Genomic DNA, 11,420 nt, shown 5'->3' with positions numbered 1-11,420 from the left:
AGGCCAGGCTGATTCGTCCGTTATAATGCGGTGCTTCGCTACACGAGTCTGGCGAACCCTGGACGTCGTGGCGAAGCAATCAGAAAAGTCACGCGCCGGGCTCATGAAAGCATCCTTTTGGGTGACCGACAGGTTTAGGTTAATGTCGACTGGGAGCACCACGTCAGCTGTGACTTAATCCGGTGGCACCGTTCCCAGTGTAGCTATACTCGGTTACAATTCAAGAATGGCACCACCCCACGTAGTGTATCACTCCGCCAAAGCGCCGGACCCGTAACGTCAGTGCGCGCGCGTTTTGAAAGGGGTTTGCTATGAATGCGTGATATCGTCTGCCTTGTCTCACGCAGTTTGATTGTCGTCACTAGAGTCGTTTATAAGCATATTAAGTCCAAAAAATCATGGGAACGGCTCACGCCATGTTCAAGATATTCCCAGTAACGCCCTACTTGCGCCGCGCGGAGAAACATCCGGCTACGGTGATAAGGCATAGCGGCAACTTCCAGTGCCGTTCTTAAGTTGTCACCGAGTATAGATGCGTGACGTCGGCGGCCTCTTCGATGAACGCAATAGTGGTGTCTTTCGCGAGATGTCGGCGCTCGTTGCAGAAATTAGTGAGCAAAACCGACGTGAATCCATTCTTCAGCTGAACAAGTCCCCTCGCTATACAGATACCTTATCCAAGAGTAAACTCATGTTCCCTTCGGGTATTCCTCCACAGTCATGGTATGCGTCATTTTTTTACCTGGGGTGCTATTCCAGAAGGCCCGAGTTTGAGCGAAACTCGGGCAAGGTGGAGCTGTGGTGATAATGAGCTCATGACAATATTTCCGGGCAGGGTTAAAACGCTTTAAAAATGCGATTCATGCTATTTGCTGATTATTGAGGTGATGTAATCGGTCCAGGGCAGCGCACTCCAAGGATGCGCGACTAGGGCGTGGCGCATCTTCCAGTGCGTTCTCTTGTTCCACTGCTGCACTGGTGGCTACTAGGGGCAAGCAAATCCAACTACTTTATTTTATTTTACTTTTACTTTATTTATCTGTATTTCACTACAAAGTTCATTTTATTTTTTCTTCCAGGCTTTCATATGAGCTTTTTGTTTGAAATTTTTCGTCCTAAGAAGTAGTTTCTGCCGTTTGTGGCAGACTGTGCAAAGACGTCACCATGGCTGACTGGCAAAAAATTAAAGCGGGTGATAAAAGCGCGCCACATTCAAAACAGTTGCTACTCGTTTTACGTTATCGAAATTATCCGCTTTTCGACTCGAAATCTCCTCGGCGTGGTCCAGCCTGCCTACGTGCTTTTAAGGCGAAAGCCTGGTGATTCGTATTAGCAGCTTCTTTTCTAAAACATTGTACTTGCGCCTTTTAGATGCGAATCAGCTTATGGTCGCGCCTGTTCCCTCCGCCATTGTGCGGCTGCCGTTATGCGGCGTCCACACCCCCACTGCGCATGCGCATCCTCCTCCTGCTCCTCTGCTCTCCTTGTCTCATCTCCTCTCCTCTCCGGCATTCCTCCTCTCCTCTCCGATGCTCCGCTTCTCTCCAGCATTCCTCCTCTCCTCTCCGAAGCTCCTCTTTTCTCCGGGATTGCGCAACGAATGGCAAGACCTGCGGCTCCGCGTGCGATAATGCGAAGCAGCTGAGGGTTAGAGGAGCGACGTTAGCCGCTGCATTCCGCTGGGGACGCCACTGTAGCTCCGCGGTATAAACGACGCGCGAGCGCGCTCCGCTCCGCTCATTCTCCTCCCGCAACGCCGCGATGAGTGCCACGGGCAACGCCGCCGGTAACGCCAACTGCAACGCCAGCGTCAACGCCAGTGACAGCGCCGTGGAGAAGAGGGCTCGAGCCGCTGCCACGAAACGGCAGCTGCGACAGGCCGATCCCGAACTTCGGGCTCGCGAAGCCGAAAGGAAATGTCAACGCCGCCAACTGAAAACTAATAGGAACTTGAGTCGACCCCATGGCTGCTTCGCATGCTACTCAGGGTTCCCCTACGGGAAGATGGTGACATTTTTTCTTCGCTATCGTTTCTTTGTCTTTTGGAGCGGATTAATTCAAAAGGCTTCTTTTCTTCTGTTACGTGCTTGCGTCAGTGTCTTCTGTTTCATTTGTTTGTCTTGGTGTGCAAGCAGACTCGAAATCGCCACAGCCTCCCTAGAATCGGGGTTCTGCGAGGGTGGTGTGAACCTGTCCTACTCTAGTGACATCACGTTCAGGCTTCACTCTGCACGCATTATTCTACAACTGTTACTTTTCGAATTCACAGTCTTATGAATTTTGCGAACCGGGTACGTTAGTTCCTCAAAGCTCCCAAGGGGCCATGTCTTACGAAGGAAAGAATAGCAACAAGGAAAACAACTTTTGAGATTTGTTTTCTTTATTTTATTTTACTCTATACCGCTTTTCTTCGAAGAAGCTCACCAGCGTTGTTCTTTTTTTACAGAGTTCAATCCCCTCACAACCCTCCCTCCTTTCGCGCCCTTCCCACTCCCGCTTATGCTCCTCTTGCGTCACGCGGTTACTTTGTTAGCTCTCCCCGTTACTCGCTTTCCATGCTCTGCTTCCTGCCCTACGACGGTGACGCTGAACAAAACCCGTTGAAATGTGTAAAGATCGCCTCTGACAATGGGCACGCGCCGTTGATTGTATTGTAGCGAGGACAATGAACAGATGCAACAGGCCATCAAGCTATCGGGGTATGCGCCTTACCAGCATCAACCATGTGGGAGGGGAAGGTATGGATTACGCGCAATCCAGACGCGAGGATATGCGCCAAAGACGTGTCAGGGGAAGATGAACCCCATAAAGTGCATGTGCGAGAAACGATCTGGGTTATCTCAACGCTCGGACCTGCGTTTCTATCGGCTTCACCCCTGCGAATAACCACCTCAACCGGCTATCGGTGCGTCGACTGTCTCCTTGACAGGATATGTAATACGTATAATCTGTCCGGCCAGTAACGTTTTCACAACAAATGCGCGTCACGCAACCCTTCGAGGGGGTCTGTCTGCCGCGCTGATGATAAACAACACGCACATTCATGCAACGCTTCGTTCGAAACTGTTTTGCGAGCAGACGATAACTGAAGCGCACGCTCGGGCTGCAGGCGGATAGACGCGTGGTAGCCATGTCCGCCAAATCACCTAAAAGAAAGGCGAAATCTCGGAAACACGTCTCCCACTGATCGTATTGCGCACACACCGGTTGACGGTCAACTGGTGGCGGTCAATGGTGCGGTCGACACCAACGCCTCTGCAGAAGCTGCCCGTCGCGTAACACCGCAGCGCACACTACACTTGCTCCTCGACGGTCATGGAGCGAAAACCGCCTCTAAGTCGTTGCAAACGGGGGTCTATCGCCAGACGACTGCACAACAGATGCACAGCACTTTCCGAGAGCTAAAAACGAGCTCTAAATTCCTCCTTTGTTCAAAAGACCTGTCGGCATGGGCGTCCGGAAGGGGGCAAGGGGGGGCAACGGCCCCCCCTTGGTAATTCGGGTATTTTAATCCACTACAAAAAAGCTGCACGGCTTCGTTGGCCCATAATTAAAATAACTTTGCCCTGAAGGACGGAAGAGAGGAGAGAACGACACCGACGTTCTCTCCTTTGTCCCGTCCTTTAGCGCAAAGTTTTTTTAATTATGTACGTGAACCAAATAGCGCAACAATCCACGCTACTCAAATGATTAGCACACTCAGGTCCTGCGTATCCGTATGGAACGCCCTTCAGGACTGCGGTCAACATTCCACTTTAGACACTGACTAACATTGCCGGTCATGTGACCGCAGTGCAACAAACTGCCTGTGCTGGCTATTGAATATAGGTTTGACTTTTTTTTCTACACTCTAGTTTTATGCAGTCTTACCACAAGAACTCCAGTTTTCGTAGAAAGTTGCAGCTATATCTAGCAAACAATCTTCACCACTAGTCACCTAGTAGGGAGAGTGTAACATCCTCCCGTGCCATCCCATCACCTTGTACACCCTTTCCTTCGAAATTGCGAAATGTCGGCACCACCCAAGCCCCGAAACAAAACCTATAAATCAGCCCCTCAAAACGCTTGTACGCCTGTACTGCATTGAAAGCCAGGGAGGCGAATAGTATCTTTATTGCGTGAGCCATTTCAACAGACTTCATCACACATGTCATCTCGCAATTTGCCCAGAAAAACCCGAGGCGTCTGCAGCTGCTATTCAAGGAAGATTGACGGAGTGCAATTCTATGTATGTGGATGTATACTGTGTGCTGGTGATCAGTTGGCCTGAGTCGAGAACCCTCACGTAGCGAGACTGGTCACTCTTCTTTACAAAGTGACAGTAACTGTTCGCATTTTCTTTATTAACTCTATTTCTTTGTTCGGTAATAAAATTCAATGTACTATATCCTCCAAGCCTGGTTCTAATTCACTGTTTGTACTTTTTGTAACCACAAATAGCGCCTTTTCGGTGCTACCCAACCGTACCCCCCCCCCCCGCTAATGAATACCACTCCCCCCCGCCCCCCCCCCCCCCTTGCAAGAATTTCTGCGGACGCCCTTGCCTGTCGGGGTAGAAATATGCCTGCTACGGCGACCATAAAAATAAACCACGCCGCAGCAGCGGCCACCACGGGCGTCCCGAGTTCAACTCGGCCGTACAAAACCATGCCCGAGTTTCCTCCGAGTTCTAATGTCAGTCAAGCACACCCAGCCCATTCGTGGGCGCGGCGCAACGACCGAAGCCACACCAGCATGTGGCGTCCACTTTGTGTGGGCGTAGCGTCGAAGCCCCGAAATCGTCATTTGATGCCCTCTAGCAGCGACAAGTACTTAGCACAAAACAAAAGTGATGTCCCCAGGCCAACGTCAGCCAATGGTGCCACAGTCGCGGGTGTGTTCGGTCCGAACTGGAGTTCACTATTGTACCACCCGACAGGAGAGGCCAAGACAACACGATTTTACCACGGGAGCCGTCTTCTTACACCGTGAAAACGCAGTCGATGACAAATGACACAACTTCAACGTCTAAAACGCACTCGCGATTTCTGAAAAGCGCCCGCCGTGCACACTCAAGCAAGCCGTAAACAAAAGTCATATTTGATGGTCGGCAGCAGGGCGCGTCCTGTTCGCTATTGGCGGTGAGCGCGAACACAGGCAGCGCTGCGAAGCGCGCCTCCGTGACGTCAGCTTAGGGATTCTCGCATTTGTCGTCTGCTTTACTCAGGATCGCTGTCCCTGCTGTTTCTTTGCGCTCGGTCAACGTCTGATGCTTGTCCGCACAAGAACTGGCCTGTGGGTAACTTTTTATCATAATAATAGGCTTAAAATCGCATACACTAGCTCATGGTGTCATTAAAGTATGGTTTTGGATACCGCTACGGGAGAAACATTGCCGGCGCCACCCCATTCCTTGCGAAGCCGGTCCTGTGCGGAGCGCGAAGAGTCGGAGCTAGGCGTCAGCTTCTCATGTAAGCATTCGAACAAAAGGAACAGTCAGCTGCTAATAACCGACAACAGCGAAAATGGAAGACCAAAACAAATTCCAGGCCTTCAGGGCTGTCGGCTTTGGCAGAAGGCATCACGATTCCCGGTAATCATATGTAAGGTAAAACAGTTTTTGCAACCTTGCCGAACGCTCGAACGCGTTTTGTCACATCACTTTAAGTTGTCAAGGCATGAAAGTTTGCCGACATGCACTATAGACTGCAAAAACTGTAGGTTGAGTTCGAAATCACCCAGTGTGTATATACGCGCGTGCTGATTCTATACCAGGCATCTAACCAGTATGGAGGTTTATTGAGCAAAACGAGTCATGTCTTCGTTATATTTATAGTAACACGTATATGTTTGTTATGACCTGGAAGGATATTTCGGAACATTTTGCACAGCCATATCTTCCCGATATTCGAATATGCGTTATAGGAAAACTGCACTCAAGAGGAGAAGGAGGAGTAAGGGGAGGAGGGGAAAACTTCGTTTAACAATTAAATCGATCTGGTTAGTGGGCCGGGTCCTCAGTCCAGGACAAGAGAGTAATTTTCTTCAAATCATAGAACGCCATCCCGATAGAATAGGATTTGTTCTTCGCGCCTGGAAGGGTTGAAAAGCAATAAAGAGCTACTTGGAATTCTTCTTCGGTTTCGAGTCTTGTAATATATGCAGGTATACTATTTGTTACGTTAGTTAGCGAGTATATCATGCCTTCAACACCGTAATCATGTCATCATTGTTCGAGTTGAGAGTCAGTTCGTTATGATAACGATATAATTACGATAGAAATTCGGAGCACAAAAGCCGCCTTCGAGTACTGTGGACCACGTTGTTGAGGGCGCGATCGCGGTGGCGTAGCACAAACCATCTAATTGTATTTGCATGTGAATAAACAAAGCACCCGGCGGATATGCACTTTCTTGCACGCAGCCGTAATGAAAGCCAATTTGTGAAGAAGGGAATGTATGCCATACAAAATGAAGGAAATATCCACACGACCTTTGTGAGGCTCCCAAACATCACGAAACCTCCTAATAAGAAGTTGGTGACGGCGCAGAAAAATTAAAGGGGCCCTGAAAGGCATTTTGAGCACACTAAATGAACTAGCGCAACCGTTAGATTGGGTCGTCAACGTCCTCTGTGCCAAGTATTACTCTTGTACGCGCAGCGGAAAGCTCACACTTTTGTTGCAAAGTTTGTCGTTTTTTTCTCACCCTTCCCTTCGTGTTTTTGGGCGCCGCCATCTTCACATGTCTACATCATCGATTCCCAGATGTTCGTCATGAGCTAGACATCCTGCTATTGGGCGGCTTTTTCACGCACTTCCGGCAAAGAGATGAGTCGTCTGCTCAGCGTCGGCTCGCCGGCTGATCTGCCAGCGGAGTGCTTGGGCATTTTACGACAAACGAAACAAGTGTAAAACAAACGCTTAACCGTTTGTATTGAATGCAACACGGCCATAACACGACATGGATATTCTGTTACCTGAGTACGTTCCATAAAGAAAGCGTTGAAGCCCCGTGGCACTTCTTTCGTGCAATCGCAGAGAACGCCCTGAGCTGAATGCCCGGGTTTGACGCATACATTTTATTCAACTTCAAAACAATCCAGAGATGCGTTTCTAACGAACACAACGTCACAACATGCGTTGAAAGTCTGAACCACAATTGACAGAGGATGGGTTGCCTCCTGCCCGTCGTAAATTCGGTACTCACCTCGCGCGCGGTTTGCGGGGACGAACAGCAAGTCACTTAACTCTGGCGCACAAGCCGATGGCTTTTAGCCACGCACACTGCACATACCCCATGCGAGGTTGAGTCGTACGTCGCACGAGAAAGATAATCCAGACCATGGGAAGCACTATCCACCCGCAGAAGCACAACGTCGCATTTCATCGCGAAACAAAGGCGTCCACAACACACACACCATCGCCTCCTGTAATGCCAAACGCATCTCGCACTTCCCAATGGGAGTGAGTGGTACGCCTGCAGTTCCCACATGTCGCGAAGTGAGGCCCCAAGCTGAACCGGGATCACGCAACCGTAACTGACTTCTGGAGCGGTTTGTGCCTTGTTGCCAAGGCAACCGATGTTTGAGATTGTCAAAGAAATGGCGCTCGCTCCAGCGCTAGAAAGCTCAGAGCCGCGACGGAGCATGTTTTGCCAACGTTGCCGCTCTCCACCACGCGTCGCCCCAAGCTGAACTGGTCACATGATTGAAGCGTTTTGTGGACGGGTTCTGTATCGATTTAATATGACTTCTTCACATGCCGCCGGCAGGAATTACCACCGCCGCAAAATAAGACCCGGCACCAGCGGGGCCACATCTGATACGGCGCTTTTTGGATAAACAGTGCGCGGTGCATCAAGGGAACGAGCGCACGACCCTCCTTGTGCGGCTGCGAGTTCGCCGCCGATAAAAAGTCATGTGCCGCCAGCAACGTACACCGCGAAACGGCAAGGCCAGGCCGCCGCATACATGCGGACAGATTTTTCGTTCGCTTTTCCAGCCTTGAGCGGAGTGCATGATTCATGGTGTCAACAAAGCTTGCCCGTAGCAGACGACAATAGCGGAAGTACGTCACCTCTGCGGAGCGCAGCATCATGGGAGGCAAGGCTGGCGCGCTGTCTACAGCGGAGAGTAAGTGGAAAGGAGGAGGAAACGCGGCGCGACGATAATGCGCGGTTTTTGATTTACGATTTCTCAGCTAATACTCATCGCTTTAACATAATTCTTGCGGGAGGAGATTGCAAATACATTGCTTTATTTGGGTACATGTACATCCATGCATCGGCGGAAGGTATTTCAGGACCCCTTTAATGCGTTGGGCAGAAAAAAAAACGCAAGAAACATTAATCCGATACAAGACAACAACGAAAGAAACAGAAGAAAGCCGCTTTATGCCCTGCTGTGCGATGAGCCTGTAGAGGCCGCTGCTTGGTACGTAGTATTAGACTGTTGAGTCTTCATAGGAGCATCTCAAAAATACTGCAGGGAAGCCTACGCAATTGGAAGCTAAATGGAAGCTACGGAATGGAAGCTAAAACGTCGTTAGAGATGTACAGGGCTGAGAAGATGAACATCAGAAAGGAAAACTTCTACGATAATTCCCAGGGCAGTGCTTTGCTTTTTGAGGCAAGAGCAGGTTGCCTGCGAACTAAGAGCTTTGTGGGGAAGTATTCACAAAATGATGGGGTATGCGTGGTCTGCGGAAAAGAAACATAAACTATGCGGCACATAGTGTTAGAATGTGTGGGTATCCATCCAAATCTACATGAAGGGAATATTGGGCTTCCAGAAGCCCTAGGATTTACGGGTATCAGAGAGGAAGTTAACTTCAAGGCTGTCGAGGGGACAAAAAGAAGATTAGAATGCTGGTGGACGAAAAGCAGAGAGGGGAATATTGCCTAGGACAGTTACCACCTGTAACAGGGAAAAGAAGGTATTTCGGGCCTAATAAGCTTTAGTGCCTGCCCTAAGCAGCGCTAGTATTAAACCAAGAGTGTAAAACATGGTTATATTAGTCCTTTTTGGTAAGATGACATGTCATCACCCCGCTTCAAAGGGGAAACCAATAGCAATCATCATCATCAAGACAACAACGAAATAAACAGAAGAAGGCCGCTTTATTTCCTGCTGTGCGATGAGCGTGTAGAGGCCGCTGCTTGGTACGTAGTATTAGACTGTTGAGTCTTCATAGGAGCATCTCAAGAATACTGCAGGGAAGCCTACGCATTTTGAATACTTATCGAGAAGCTCTGATCGCTGATCCTCGCGAATAAGCAAGAAAGGACGAGTTACACACGATCTTCTGACCGATACTCTGAAGAAAGTTGTTCTCTATCTCTTCGTGTGTTGCAAACTTGTGGGGGATGCAGCTTCAAATTATTCAGTTGCGTCAGAAGCTGGCAAAATAACTGAGTCGCTAGAAATGCGCTTTTTAACGCACTACAGCAACGAAGCGGGCAATTTCTAGCCCAGGCACTGTTGCCCCTCACAAGCGGAGTGTAGCAGACGACAGCGGCGCGAATCCCTAAGCCGACGTCAGAGCCAGGGGGCGCCACTCAAAGATCTCACCGCCAATAGTGGACCCATTTGATTACTCGGTTTGTGCATGCGCAGAGCTGCATTGGGACTACCCTCAAGCCAAGTAGCAAAAATAATTCAAAGGAAGAACATAAATCCGAGAAAAACGCACCCCCCCCCCGCGCCAGGCGTGGCCAACAGCCAGGCTGGGGATTTCAAAGTATCAGTGGGGTTATCTAGTTTATGTTAGGTAATGGGGATTACAGATCAATTTCAGATGGTGCTGCATGCGGAAGATAGCACAAGCCGTACTTTATCAACGTAAGCGGCCCCAATACAGCGCGCTGAATATGCCAGGCATGCTGCGCGCGATTCCGGCGGTTTCGCTCGAGGTGTATCGAATGCTCCACTATCTCTACTTTTATAACTTAAGCAGCTGTAAACTCGGTAGTAGAGGAACTCGGGCCTTCTGGAATAGCGCGAACACGCTTGTGTGAGCAAGAAGCGTGACGCCGTCGTCAGCAGTACGTAAAGCGATGTCGCGTCTGTCTTCGATGCCACTTCCAGTAGCTTGTTTTGTGGAGAAGCTGATCGTGAATTTCTCCAAGCCGATAACCGCACCGTTTTTTTTTTTTTTTTTCTAGAACGTCAATACCAAGCAGTGATCTTTTTGAGCAGTGGCGCAGTACGATGAAGGTGCTGATGTATGTGAACCCGTAAATCGTGATCCGCGCCGTGCACGTATAGCCACAGGAGTGATCAAATGGCCTCCGGCTGTACAAATCTGCAAGCCCGTCCAGGGCGTGAGCACCTTCTTCAGCTCTGCGGCCAACGTCTAACTCATAACGGAATGGTCGGCGCCAGTATCGGCCAACGCAGTCCTCCCGCAGCGGTCGATGTCTACCAACACGTCGCATATCACAGCTTGAGTGGTGCAGCTCCCGGTATCCGTGTGGCCACCCGAATCCCTCAGTTGTCATCGTTGTCCTAATCGAGGCTCTTGATACATGTCGACGCCAGCGGCCTCACCTCCCGGAGTCACTGCCGTCAATTTCCCCCGGTTTCAAGGCTTGCGGTGGACGGTCGGTAGAATTCGGGGCAAAGCGCGGGCTCAGGGATCGACGTCGCATAGGGGACGGAGAACGAGACTGAGTGTCGTGGGGTGAAGGCGTCGTGGCGTTCGGTGAAGTAGTTTTCTATCTCCGGCGGGCGCTCACCATTTCTTGCACGTGGCTTATTCGGTGCGAATCCTCGCAGCCCGGCACGACGGTCGGGACATGAGCGGAAGATATGCCCTTCTTCCCCACGGTGTAAACACCATGGCCTGTTGTCGGGAGTGCACCAGAGATCACATTGCGGGGGGCATTTCCGGCGAGCACGGCAGGTTGCTACGAGGCCTTGGGTTCAATAGCGGCTCCGGTGAAATGCTGGGCACGGTCGGACGTGCGCAGTAATGGGGTTGCCGTACGGTACGGCGGCTGCGTAGGAACAGCGCGGTTCTTCAGGTTCCAGTTGTTTCGTTCACGTAGCAACACGCACAGCTCGCGTGCTCATCGCGCTCGCATGCTCAAATAGATTACAGGGTGAGAGCATCAAAGCTAACAATAGCACCGGAGCCTTCTACCTGTAACCTGTAGAAGGCTCTAACCTGTAACAAGCCATGGTGTAAGGTGTGCCTACAAATGACCCCCACACAGCGCGCCGCCAGCACGGCTTCAACCTGTTATTTTAATGAAAAAGGGAACTTTAACTGCGACTCGGCCAACGTAGTATACGTGCTATAATGCCCCCTCAGCGGCAAACAATACATCACCCAGACTGAAGCGCCCTTCCGTTTGAGGTTTAACAATCACCGCTCTCATGCAAAAACCTGTCCCTCTTTGCCTCCATCAAGGCATGTGAACCCTCCTGGTCATTCTTTT

Source organism: Haemaphysalis longicornis, unplaced genomic scaffold (assembly GCF_048455015.1).
Source record: "Haemaphysalis longicornis isolate Haplotype H1 unplaced genomic scaffold, Haemaphysalis longicornis Haplotype H1 scaffold_7, whole genome shotgun sequence".
In the NCBI taxonomy this organism is placed as follows: Eukaryota; Metazoa; Arthropoda; class Arachnida; order Ixodida; family Ixodidae; genus Haemaphysalis; species Haemaphysalis longicornis.
This window is presented reverse-complemented; position numbering follows the sequence as displayed.